We start from the raw sequence: 14,126 nt of genomic DNA on the forward strand, positions 1-14,126 counted from the left end.
CTACTTAAAACAATCTACATATGTAAGTACACACACACACACACACACACACACACACACACACACACACACACACACACACACACACATATCACTGAAGCTTAGAAAATCTCAACTTACTCTGATTGTTCTAGTGTCCGAAAAATGTTGCACTGGTATGAAGAGTTGGTAACTGTGCTCTGGGTAAGGTTCATAAAGGCTTTAGGCCAAGTTTCTGTGTCACCAGTAATTGTTAACACAGGTGTTTAAGGAAGATATTACACGGCCACTAATTAACGTGTCACAGCAGTAGCTTAAGGGCACGTTACGTGGCTTTAGGAACAAGTTACACTGTCAAAAGTAACGTGTCACAGTTACTCAAGGGGAATGTTGCACTGCAATAATAACGTGTCACGGTGAGTTAAGGAACCATAGCTTAGTGACAGGTTACATAGCTACTTGTAACGTGACGCGACCACAATCACCAAATCACTATGCCAAGAACAGTCACGCGTCACACCAGCAACACGTATAGCTAACGGCGTGAGTGTCTGATGCTCTTGTGAGACGACAACAGGAAAGCCACCACGAGTTACGCGACGTGGGAGGGAGAGTGGCGGAGCTGGCAAGGACAACAAGCAGGAGACTACTGGAGGAGGGGGCACAGGTATAGCGGGACACCTGGCTCTCAGCCCCGCCCCGCCCCATCCCCACCCACTCCGCCCCGCTCCTGGTACGATGGGAGGTGTGCCGCAAACTGATGCCGGATGTCACAACACGGAAGAGAGAGAACCAAATGCATTTTCTTCACCACCACCTACTAAGGGTCGTTAAGTAGAGGCAGTTCCAGATGGTGCCAGTGTGCGTCTAAGCTCTCGGTATCACCAACCTTCACTGGGATGCTTCGCCCAAGGCCGTCCACACCTCTTCTATCTCTACCCGGATTTGCCCCGACACACACCAGTACTGCTACACTTATCAGAATGGTCGTCACACCAAGATACACACTAGGGATTCCCTCCTTCCCGAAAGTGTGTCAAGTTCTCCACACCAACACCACAATGGTTAACACTACCATACTGTTAACACTACCTCACTTGGGTACGTCTTTCTCCCACCACGTAAGTAAACATCATCCCACAACGGTTAACACTACATTGCACTTGACGCACTCTACTGGGGTCAGCAGTTAAAATACGACAACACACTCCCTATGGTTAACACACTCCAGTGGTGAATGTAATATGGTCAACAGACTTCACCATGGTTAACACACCTCACTTTGGTTAACACACGGTTACCCCACCCCGGTAAAGGTGACACTAAGAAAGATTTGTCCATCCCACTAACTCAACACCGCGATACGATTAATCTCCAAACATTAATACCAGCCTATCTAGGGAAGTTAATCCACTCCAGTATAGTTAATGATACGGTACAGTTAACACACTATAGGAGGGCTAAACTACATTATACATACCATGGTTAATGCTATAAATAACCGTCTAAGTACAGTGACCACCACTCCAAGGGTACTGTACACACCGCACCACCTGACAACTCGCTCTCCCCCACCATTATAACTCTGTTAATAAAGTAAACACTGAATCACTCTGTTTACCCAAAACCATAGTGTGTGTGTGTGTGTGTGTGAGATAACCGAGAACAAAACCCATGTGAAACTGAGTCACTCCTCGGGTGCAGTCCTCCGGCAGGAAGCGAGTTGGATAATTAGTTTCCACTTTTAACCCGCCACCGTATTCCAACTTGGCTCTGAAAAAATCCTCCAAAACATATTAACATATTAACGTAGGTTCAGGAAAGTGACCACAGTAATGGTGAAGTTGGTCATCCTGCCCAACAAAAATAATCCCGTTTTCTGTAGGTGGAAGAAAACGAGACGTTTATTTTTGCAAGAACCTGATCAGGTATGTAGAAACCACATGAATGAATGAATGAATGAATGAGAGAGAGAGAGAGAGAGAGAGATTTATTGGTCCGTGGCATAACGTCACTGAAATATGGTAATCTCAGTAATGTGACCCTTAAAGTAAGGTCATCGCTGGATTAAGCTGGTCAGTGAAGTGAACACTGTAACAAGGTCGTTGCTAGAGTTAAAGTGGTCTCCGATCCCTTTAAAGTCGCTGTAGGTAAGTGGTCTGTATAGTAAGATGGCTGCTAGAAAAAGGTCTTCCCTTCCGATAAAGTAAATTTCCATAAGACTACCAAAAATAAAAAGTTAAAAGACAAAATGGTGGACCAAAAACCTAACCAAATATGTACAATAGAGTTACGACAACCCTCTCACTTGTAATGTCACCTTTAGGGTTGTGGGAAATTCAGAAGACATTCAAGATTTGGGGGAGGGGGGCTTTGGGAAATCAAGCAGACGAGAGTGAGGGAGGAGGGTACATGGTCCGCCGCCGCCAAGACACCCTGGTCACCCCTTCACCTTCCTCAAGATAAAAAGTGTAGCAAATCGCTTCCACGAACTCTGTAATCTTTAACATCTTTTTAATCAGAGAGGAATGTGTACCCGGTAAGGTGGGGGGGGGGGGGTTACATGGACCTGGGCTGGGTATACCTGTACTGTATATAGCATCTCAACTCATAATGTTCTGCAGTACAATATTTACCTGTGACCAGTATAGTTTGCGAGGAAATTAATAGACATTGGGGAAAGTATAAAATTAACATCAAAATCTTTTATCTTCACAAAATTTCAATAGCATGAAATCTATTATTCCTAGATAAAAATATTGGCAGTAATCATTATAATAACACACCAACTATAAACACTATGTTAATTTATGAGATTTGAGAAAGACTCTAATGTTAATAATAATAAAAAAGTTACGTATTAAGAATCGAAACGTGAACCGAACAGCAACATGTAGTGAACTTGGTGACGAAGAGGAGAAGGAAGAGGAGGAAGAGGAGTAGAAAGAGGAGGAAGAGGAGGAGACAGTACAATAGTTTTTCCACTCCCAAATACCGTCTCTTCTCCAAAAACACATTCTCTTAACAATCAATTCTCTCTCTCTGGTTCTCGACAAAATCTTCTTACCACAATTTCAACTCAATTTTGTTTTTCGTGTTTTTTTCTTCATTACCCACAGTTCACTTTACCACAAACAAGTGAAACAACATCTCCAAGGAAAAACAGAGACGTTTCCTAGGACTCTTTGTTTGTCAAAAAATATAATCATCTTTTATCCTACAAAATCTTCCTTGCAGCCAAACCGCACAAAGCACCTTCCTAATTTTGTTACGCTATATTGTATTCTCCTCGCTAGATGGCATTCCTTCAAGAGTCCTGAAGAAATACGCCAATGAATAAACTTTAATCCTTGTCAAGTTTTTCTGGCTATAGTCATTTTCCATTTAAAAATTAACAAAACTCTATGTCTTGTTACTACTACGTGCATCTTCCCTTCTTGTTAACTTCTAAGAAAAAAGTAAATAAAAAATTACATTTAAATAAAAACCCAAAATATTATGAATAAATACATACATTATGAATTAAAACGTATAAAAATAAAACAGTAATGGAAGTATTAAAAAACCTCTTGGTAAAACCTACCCTCTGGAATCCTTACTCGGCACACGTTAAGAGTAATGAAATAATGCGCCACAGTTCACAGTCCAAATTTCCCGGCCGGGAGTCATAAAAATGGAAATATGAGTTTACCTTAAGTCACACACACACACACACACACACACACACACACACACACACACATTTAGTCACTAAAAAAAAAACTTAAATAATTTTGTTGAGAAAATTTGACAACGGACGAAGGATATTTTAACAACCCTACTGGAAACAACAGGAGTCGCAGTGTTCGTTCTGAAATTCATCCATCACCCCCTCCCCCCTTTCTCTCCTTCCTCAAAATACAGATATAGTTTTTATGAGCGACTATACACGTTCAGTCCGGAGTTCTGAACCATTCCATCAAAACTTGCTGAAGTTCGAGGGACAGTTTTATGGAACGACTGACATAACTGATGGATGACGAATGACGCTAAAATGTAATATACCTCACAGCCCAAGACGAGCATAAAGAAATACAAATGCTGCACAGCGCCTCAAAATATGCACACACAATTCCAATTTATAAATCCTGTGAAAAAGAAAAAGTGTTTTTTTTAAAGCTCATCTCTCGCCATATGACCATGAGTTGGATAGAGGTCTGTTACGAGTAGCAATTTCATTTCATGGGCACCGTCACTGCAGGGTCCCCAACACAGGCGCGCGCTATGACCAACAACACACTGCATCAGCCATCCACAGCAACACACATCACAACCATGCAACGGTAACACAACTGCGACAGCATTAAGTATATAAGCAACTGCTACCACCACCAGCAACACTGCAATGATTAGCCAACATAAGCACCGGTAACACAATCACCACCACTAGCGAAATCAATAGCACCACCACCACAAGTAACATTAACACCACTACTACTACTAGCATAAGTAACAGTAACGCCACCACCACTAACATAAGTAACTAACACCCCCATCACTAACATAAGCAACAGTAACATAACCATTAACATAAGCAACAGTAACATAACCATTAACATAAGCAACAGTAACATAACCATTAACATAAGCAACAGTAACATAACCATTAACATAAGCAACAGTAACATAACCATTAACATAAGCAACAGTAACATAACCATTAACATAAGCAACAGTAACATAACCATTAACATAAGCAACAGTAACATAACCATTAACATAAGCAACAGTAACACATAAGGAACAATAACAGCTACACCATCACCACTGGCATCCAATACCGCCTTACTAGCAGGCTTAGACCAAAACTACACACACACACACACACACACACACACCATAACCAACGCTTCAATCACTCTATACTAGGACAGACGGAACACACACACACACTGTATAATTTAAGTGTTCTGGCACGTAGAGCTTAAATGGTACGGTAGGTCAGTAAATGTCTGTACTGGAGCTATTAATTCTCTAATGTCCTTTCACACCTCCCCCAATATCCATCAAGACTGAGGTGATTACAACAGACAGACAGACAGACACACACACGCGATGGACCATGGGAAGAAGGGAATAAATAAGAAAAGAAAATGGCAGAAAAAGAAAGGAAAAGAATGGATGGGAAAGGAAGGAAAAGAAAGGGGAAGGAGAGAGGTTGGGAGGTACTAGGTCCATCACTTGTATAGCTCTAGTTACCACAGCACAGGGTAGATAAGGCAGTAAGTCTGGTCATTCCCCCATACCTAAACCTCGTATCAATAATCTACTTTTCAGTGTGTTAGAAAATATTGCTGTCTTCTTTTTCTGAGTTATTTAGGCTGGGAGAACCTGACTGATAGTGTACAAATAAATCTTTACTCACATGTGTTGGGGCTACACAAACAATAATAACAGTATAGCCAACAAAACGCACATTTAATACCTGAACCTTTTGTTACACTGTGTCCAATATGGAATAGAATCTCTTTCCTGTACACTACGTTTACTTGAGGAAGGTAAGGTACAGTACTGTACCCTGACTTTCTGCCTACCATGAACAGTATAAGGGGTTGAGTCGTACTTGTATGGTATCAAGCGCACACTGAATATTCGGTTCAGTCAGGTTGGTGAGTGAGTACAGACTGACTGATCATATGCTTAGCACACCCTAGTACTAAAGACACATCATCTCGGTGGTAATTTAACACATCACATCACGAATTAGGCACAATGGTAGTTATAGTCTGGTCAAAAATGATTCAAGTTCCGTAGTTACTGTATGTGCAGAGCTGTCGATCCTAATTACCAGACTGTCAAATGAACTGTAACAATTCGACTGTGCATAATTGCTCTGAGTCCAAGGGAATAAATAATATCTGATGCTACGATACATGTTGCGAGGTTAAGTTGGATTGGTTCTCTTCAACTAACCATTTATTCCTGCAGCCTCTGACCCCGATTGTAAACAGACACTACTTACTATATGCCATGCACGGCCATATTCATAAATTCACACTTGTTCCTTATGCTCTATGACGCCAATTTGAGTGACTCACGCTAATCCCTTACATCTGTACTGAATGAAATAACATATCAAGAATTAAGAATACAAAGGCATAGAAGGAAAAACAATTTTTTTATGAGAGCACATTCAGAGGCAGTAGCAAAGGTGTTATTCGTGCACTTTTGTCGAGGCCCAAAAGCCATACCAGTGAAGAGCTTTCTCGCTCACCATCTCAGCGAGGAGCTCCCGGCCCAGGTACTCTGCGAGGAAAAGTACGCCACAGACCCATTTCACTACGCTATAAAGCCTATTCAACCGACGTTAAGAGGTGGAGTCTCCAGTCATGAGATTTTTATACACATTGATTTAACAGTGAATCATCTTCATTCTTCTATTCTACCATATATACCATTCATGTAGCTACCTGAAGAGAGCGAAGCAGTGATAAATGGCCAACCAGTCGATAAGGTTTGTGGACAACCCTGATAAAACCATCACATAACACCCAACACACACCAGGCAAGAACACCAGGCAAGAACACCAGGCAGTACTAACACACACTTACCTAAAACACACCAGGTAGTAACACGTAACATACCATGCAGTAACACCTAACACACCAGGCAGTAACACCTAACACACACCAGGCAGTAACACCTAACACACACCAGGCAGTAACACCTAAAACACACCAGGCAGTACTAACACACACTTACCTAAAACACACCAGGTAGTAACACGTAACATACCATGCAGTAACACCTAACACACCAGGCAGTAACACCTAACACACACCAGGCAGTAACACCTAACACACACCAGGCAGTAACACGTAACATACCAGGCAGTAACACGTAACATACCAGGCAGTAACACCTAACACACCAGGCAGTAACACCAACACACACTTACCTACACACACCTAAACACCAGGCAAACACCACACAACAGGCAGTACTACACACTTACCTAAAACACACCAGGTAGTAACACGTAACATACCAGGCAGTAAACACCTAACACACCAGGCAGTAACACCTAACAGACACTTACCTAAAACACACCAGGTAGTAACACGTAACATACCAGGCAGTAACACCTAACACACCAGGCAGTAACACGTAACATATCAGGCAGTAACACGTAACATACCAGGCAGTAACACGTAACATACCAGGCAGTAACACCTAACACACCAGGTAGTAACACCTAACACACACTTACCTAAAACACACCAGGCAGTAACACGTAACATACCAGGCAGTAACACGTAACACACCAGGTAGTAACACCTAACACACACTTACCTAAAACACACCAGGCAGTAACACGTAACACACTGGTAAGTAACACGTAACATACCAGGCAGTAACACGTAACATACCAGGCAGTAACACCTAACACACCAGGTAGTAACACCTAACACACTTACCTAAAACACACCAGGCAGTAACACGTAACCAGGCAGTAACACGTAACACACCAGGTAGTAACACCTAACACACACTTACCTAAAACACACCAGGCAGTAACACGTAACACACCAGGCAGTAACATGTAACACACCAGGCGAGGCAGCGGTAACACCTAACACACACTACCTAAAACACACCAGGTAGTAACACCTAACACACACCAGGCAGTAACACCTAAAACACACCAGGCAGTACTAACACACACTTACCTAAAACACACCAGGTAGTAACACGTAACATACCAGGCAGTAACACCTAACACACCAGCAGTAACACCTAACACACACTTACCTAAAACACACCAGGTAGTAACACGTAACATACCAGGCAGTAACACGTAACACACCAGGCAGTAACACGTAACACACCAGGCAGTAGTAACACCTAACATACCAGGCAGTAACACCAAACACACACTTACTTACAACAATCATGAGAGATAACATGTCACATCAGTATTCCTTGGGTAGCTACCTATATCTTATCTCAGGCATGTATACAGTACGGCTCATGATAACTGTCAATTATAAGTGTAGCAGCAGCGACTATCACGTACCACCCTCCTCCCTTCTCCCACTCCAAGTACGATATACCACTAGCAGCGATCACGTACCTAACCTAACCCCTCCTCCCTCTCCCCCACTCAACAAGCACGATATAACCACTAGCAGCAATCACGTACTAACCTAACCCCGATCACCCCAAGTGCGATATACCACTAACTCACCTCTCACTCCGACAGCTATCGCCTCGGTCAGCTATTCCATGCCTTAAACCCTGCATTTCATTGCATATTGGGCGCAATTTAGGATAAAAAAGAAATTACCATTGGGGATGGGAAGTAAGAAGGTTGAGGTGGAATAAGGAAAGGTGGGTGTGGGGAGGTGGAGTTGGAATGGTGAGGAGGTGGATGTGGGGGGAGGGAGGTGGATGTGGGGGGAGGTGGGGAATGTAGGAGGTGGATATAGTAGGGAGTGGGGGGGATGGGGTGGTGGGGGAGGTGGATGTGATGGAAATGGGAAGTGGATGTGGGGAGAAGAGGTGTGGGAAGAGGAAGTGGATGTGGTGAGGGAGGTGGATGTGGTGAGAGAGGTGGATGACGTGAGGGGTGGACGTGGTGGGAGGTGGGATGCGGTGGGGTAAGTGGATGTGGTGGGGATGTGAATTATGGATAAAGTAGTGGATACAGTGGGGGAGGTGGATACAGTAGGAGGTGGATACAGTAGGGAGGTGGATACAGTGGGAGGTGGATACAGTAGGGGAGGAGAATACAGTAGGGGTGAATACAGTGGGGGTGAATACAGTAGAATACAGTGGGGAGAATACAGGTACAGTAGGGAGGTGGATACAATAGGGAGCAGAAAACAATAGGGAGAGGTGAATACAGTAGGGGAGGAGGATGCAATATCAACATCATCTTATACATTTAACTAATACAATAACAGGGTCTGCCATCTCACCCCCCACAAAAAGAAAAGAACATCGTTTACACTAGCACTCAGTTTGGCCCAGGAGTTTATAAAAGACAAGCTGGAGAAATTAAAACCAAAATCACATAAACAACTCCAGGTGTGGCAGTGTTTAAACCCAAGCTTTGATGGAGGGTAAAAAAACAGTGTCACCAAGCTTATTGTCCATACTAGAGGTTCACGACACACGGACCTACACAAGGCACGACACACGGACACGGCGACACGCACGGACACTACACAAGGCACGACACGCACGGACACGGCACGACTACACACACTACATTACACAAGGCACGACACACACGGACACTACACAAGGCACGGACACTACGGCACGACACACACACTACACAAGGCACGACACACACGGACACTACACAAGGCACAACACACACGGACACTACACACACAACACACATGGACACTACACAGAGGCACACACACGGACACTACACAAGGCACGACACACACGGACACTACACAAGGCAACACACACGGCACACGGACACATACACGACACACACGGACACTACACATGGCACACGGACACTACACAAGGCACGGACACTACACAAGGACACAACACACACGGACACTACACAAGGCACACACACACGGACACTACACAAGGCACACACACACGGACACTGGCACAACACACACGGACACTACACAGGCACGGGACACTACACAAGGCACGACACACACGGACACTACACAAGGCACGACACACACGGACACTACACAAGGCACGACACACACGGGCACGACACACGACACTACACAAGGCACGACACACACGGACACTACACAAGGCACGACACACACGGACACTACACAACACACACGCACTACACAAGGCACGACACACACGGACACTACAAAGGCACGACACACGGACACGGCACACACACACGAACACTACACTACACAAGGCACACACACACGACACTACAGGCACGACACACACGGACACTACACAAGGCACGACACACGGACACTACACAAGGCACGACACACGGACACTACACAAGGCACACACACGCACACACACACGGACACTACACAAGGCACTTTTTTTGAGGTTAAGTGTGAGATATAATACAGAACTGCAATACTGTAAAGGATGCATGTATGTATGTATGTATGTATGTATGTATGTATGTATGTATGTAGTGACAAGGAACTGAAAAGGAGCAATGAAACTGGCTGAAACAGAAGACTAGGCGAGGGAGAGAGAGGGGGAGGGGGTGGGGGGGTGTCAATGTGGAGTCGGAGTGAGAGAAAAATGGGGAGGGAGGGAGGGAGGGACGGACGGAGACGAGTCGGTGCATATTCATCAGCCGCTTGTGTCTAGCGCTCCACCACTCACCGACCTCCCTCACCCACTACCACTTACTGCCATCACCACAACCACTTACTGCCACTATTACCACCACTTATTGCAATCACCACTACCACTTTACTGTTACCACTTACTGCCACCATCAGAACAACTACCACCATCACTACCACTTACTGCCACCATCGGAACAACTACCACCACTGCCACCATCACTACCACTTACTGCCACCATCAGAACAACTACCACTTACTACCACCCTCAGAACAACTACCACCACTACCACTTACTGCCACCACCAGAACAACTACCACCACTGCCACTACCACTTACCGCCACCATCAGAACAACTATCACCACTGCCACCATCACCTCCACTTACTGCCACCATCAGAACAACTACCACCACTACCACTTACTGCCACCACCAGAACAACTACCACCACTGCCACCATCACTACCACTTACTGCCACCATCAGAACCACTACCAATACCATTACTTCACAATTCTGTATACCATCACTCAAAACCTCCCTACAGTATATCACCGCCCTATACAGACACATCATAACCAAACCTAACATCATCTCACGTCTCTTACAGTATTACATTTACTTACATCACCACCAGTTGGCCACACATCTCTATAACACAACTCTGTAGAATGGTTAAAACATTAAATAGAGAGAAAGTATATATTTGGTTTTGGTAATGGACATCCGGTAATTGGGCAAAAAAGGAGTAAGAAAAAGAAAAGTAAAAGAGAAGTGCCTCACAACAATGCCAAGAAACAGAAATATGACAAAAACTTGATAAAGATATAAGAAAGACAATTACCAAGTACAGTATTTACAGTATGTCACCTTTTGGAAAGAAAACCTTGGCAGAAGTATTCCCTAGACAAGTGGATGCTCAGCGAAAGTAATAAAGTCCAAATACTGTACTGTACCTTAAAAGTATTTTCAGCTAATTGGATGACTGCAGAATGGAGTCTGAAAAAATAAAGAATAAAAATTTGAGAACCTTGTATACCATATTCTGGGGTAGTGATTTATGGATGTATGTGTATAGTGTATATATCTATATACACAGTACACCAATGGTATACAGTATGCAGTTTCTGGATTCACAAATTTTGCTGATTCGTGCCCCTTACCTCTAGTATTTGTGGATTTCATGGGGTTGAAATCCATGCTTCTTGGGGGTAAATTTTATATCAAAACATGAAAATATTATACTGTAATCCACAAAATATAATTTACTGTAACAGCACATTGGGGGTAAAACCACATGCACTTCCCATACTATTCTTTCAAATTTACTAAAAAATCTGAGAATATTAGTGAAAATGGCTTAGTACAGTATTGTATATACCATTCGAGAAAATAGTTTAGCACTGTACCAGCCTGCATGGAATCTTATCTAATAATGTAGAAAATGTATGAAAATTAATCCAGTAATTAAATGGTGATTACACAGAGAAAAAATTAATTATGACGCTTGGATCCAAGTCTGTGTGAGCGTTGAGTTTATGGCTGGATTTGCCTGCTTTCCTACTTAGTCTGTGTTGCATGCAAAGATGTGTGATACTCCTGCATTTTTTTTATTTGAATAATCTTAATGTCAAGGTTATGGTGGCTGATTTCCAATGAGTCTCTCAGAAATTTTCCTTGATCCTGGGATTTTCTTCTTTCTTACCTCTTGAATATAAAAAGAAAGTTGGAGGAATTATATCTTTCCTACTTTTGTTTTATCTGATTCTCTCAACCCGAACATGAATCTACATTAACACGCTGGCTCCATGCACCCATCAATATCACCTGTTTGTGTAAGTGCTAAAAGACAAATATTTCACAGACATTAACGCTTCCATTTCATACACATGAAAAACCAACACCAAGTTTTAAATTTTTTCGTTATTATAATTTTTTTGTTCTTAAATTAATACCATACCAACTTGTAAAAGGGCTTTACAGGACAGTAAAGCATTATACAGTATTAAGTTAGGTTAGGTTAAGTAGGTTGGTTAGGGTGCTACAGTAGTGTACCAGTATTTTGTTAATAATTCACTGGGAAGCATCCAGTTGCTTCGCATTAAGTACTGTAACTGTTTATTATTAGGAACACGTCAACAGGTTAACCAGACATACGGCAACTATGTAGCAACGGATCATATTTATTCAATAAAACAGAGAAAAAAGTAAGGAAATTTCAATTCTTCCATTTTTTTATTTGAGAGATAAGAAAGTTAACTTCTACAGTATCTCTTTTTTTAAGCCTCTTCTTCTCAAAAGTCTGTGTTGTAAACTATTACCCCTTTCCAAACCTAATATAATTTCATCCTAAGGTAGGTAACCTAAGTTAGGTTGGCTCATCTTACCAACGATAAATTGAAGCAGTTGGAGGAAGTAATTACATGAATTCAAATTGCAAATCTTTATTATTTGGGGGGATTTCTTGAGGTAAGAAAGATGAGATCTTTTACAAAACGTTAATTTGCCCATTCACGGAATTTTACTTCAGCTATTTGCCCAATATTCATTTTGATTGGTTGATGCTGATGATTTGGATTATTGAATTCAGTCACTTACAAACATGACTAGACTAGGTTAGGTTAGGTTTGCAAGTGACCAAATTAATAATCTAAGATCAGTGTAATCAGCCTCGAATAATCAGAAAGAATGCTGGATAAATAACATACATAAATAAAGGTCCAAGACCAGAAAAATGAGCATTGCTATATGCAGTGGTTGTCTGGTCGCCAGTTATTAACATCATGGGCCTCGACCTAACAACAAAGGGTATTATTATCGTTTCGGTCATGCAGCGAAATTTAGGATTTTAAGTTTAGTTTAGTTTAGGTTAGGTTAGGTTAGGTTTTAGGTTAGGTTTTTCCGATGGTTTTTGATGTTTTTTAACATGTCTACCCTACTTCCAAATAGGCGCATGACTAAAACGATAATTTTACCCAACAAAGAATGCCAGACAAACAGTGGAAGTAAAGGTACGTGACTCGAGAAATAACCACTGCCGCTGTTTAGAAAAATTTTCCATAGATTCCTGGTTACTTGCAATATCACCCCAAAGTAACACCCCCACCTGCACCAACAGCAGTCAGTGGTGAGTTTTTACCATCTTGTAGGAAGACCTCACTTAAGGGTTAGTACCAACACACTGTTTACTATATACTGTATTATCTCCAGTAAATCACCCCCAAGGTTGATGAAAATATAAATAATTATATACAAAGTATTTATACAGCACACGAATTCTAAAATAATTATCAGTACCTGGGTGACACAGGCTCCACCACACCTATATACTGTCTATAAACTGTTAAGAAAATAATAGTAAGTGCTATGACACCCTGTCTAAGGCTGCCTCCAGCCTGAGATGAGGATGCCGAGTTACAACTTTGGAACAACATGCAAAATGCCATTAAATTTCAGGATCTTTTAGTTATCACAAACATTAATGTTAATTTGATGAACTGTACTCGGTGATTCTCAAACTACGTCAAAATTCCTTCTCCATATCTTAGAGTTTAAACCAAAAATTTAACATTATCCATCCTCTTGATGCATACCGGACAGGAAGTCGGCAATTTATCAGCTCATTTACTTACGTCATGCAGGAATTTCACACTATTCCTTACCTTTAGAGTTTCTCCTTGAACTAATATTGAGTCATTCAACGCGTCAATGCGGTAATCGTCACTAACACTGATAATTGGCAAGAACAATTCCCAACAGCTCTAAAATAAACATGGCGCACCTAACTGCTGACAAAGGACTTATCATCTGGTGTTACTACTACCTTCCACAATAACC

The 14,126-nt window shown here is 42.2% G+C and overlaps 1 protein-coding gene across 2 annotated transcripts in view; it reads right to left on the reverse strand.

Annotated features, from left to right (window-relative positions):
* Nucleotides 1-14,108, reverse strand: part of LOC121873273 (E3 ubiquitin-protein ligase ZNRF1-like) — a 126,365-nt gene extending 112,257 nt beyond the window's left edge. Inside the window, exons 1-2 of one of the 2 annotated variants that reach the window (XM_042376711.1) lie at nt 13,952-14,108; nt 11,246-11,288 (exon numbers count right to left, since the gene is read on the reverse strand). The gene's annotated coding sequence lies outside the window, so the exon portion shown is untranslated. Of the gene's footprint in view, nt 1-120; nt 606-11,245; nt 11,289-13,951 lie in introns of those variants that run through there. The other variant, XM_042376713.1, reaches the window with a different exon arrangement.
* Nucleotides 14,109-14,126: the final 18 nt, after the last annotated feature.

The sequence above is a fragment of the Homarus americanus genome, unplaced genomic scaffold (assembly GCF_018991925.1).
Source record: "Homarus americanus isolate GMGI-L3 unplaced genomic scaffold, GMGI_Hamer_2.0 scaffold32929, whole genome shotgun sequence".
Taxonomy (NCBI): domain Eukaryota; kingdom Metazoa; phylum Arthropoda; class Malacostraca; order Decapoda; family Nephropidae; genus Homarus; species Homarus americanus.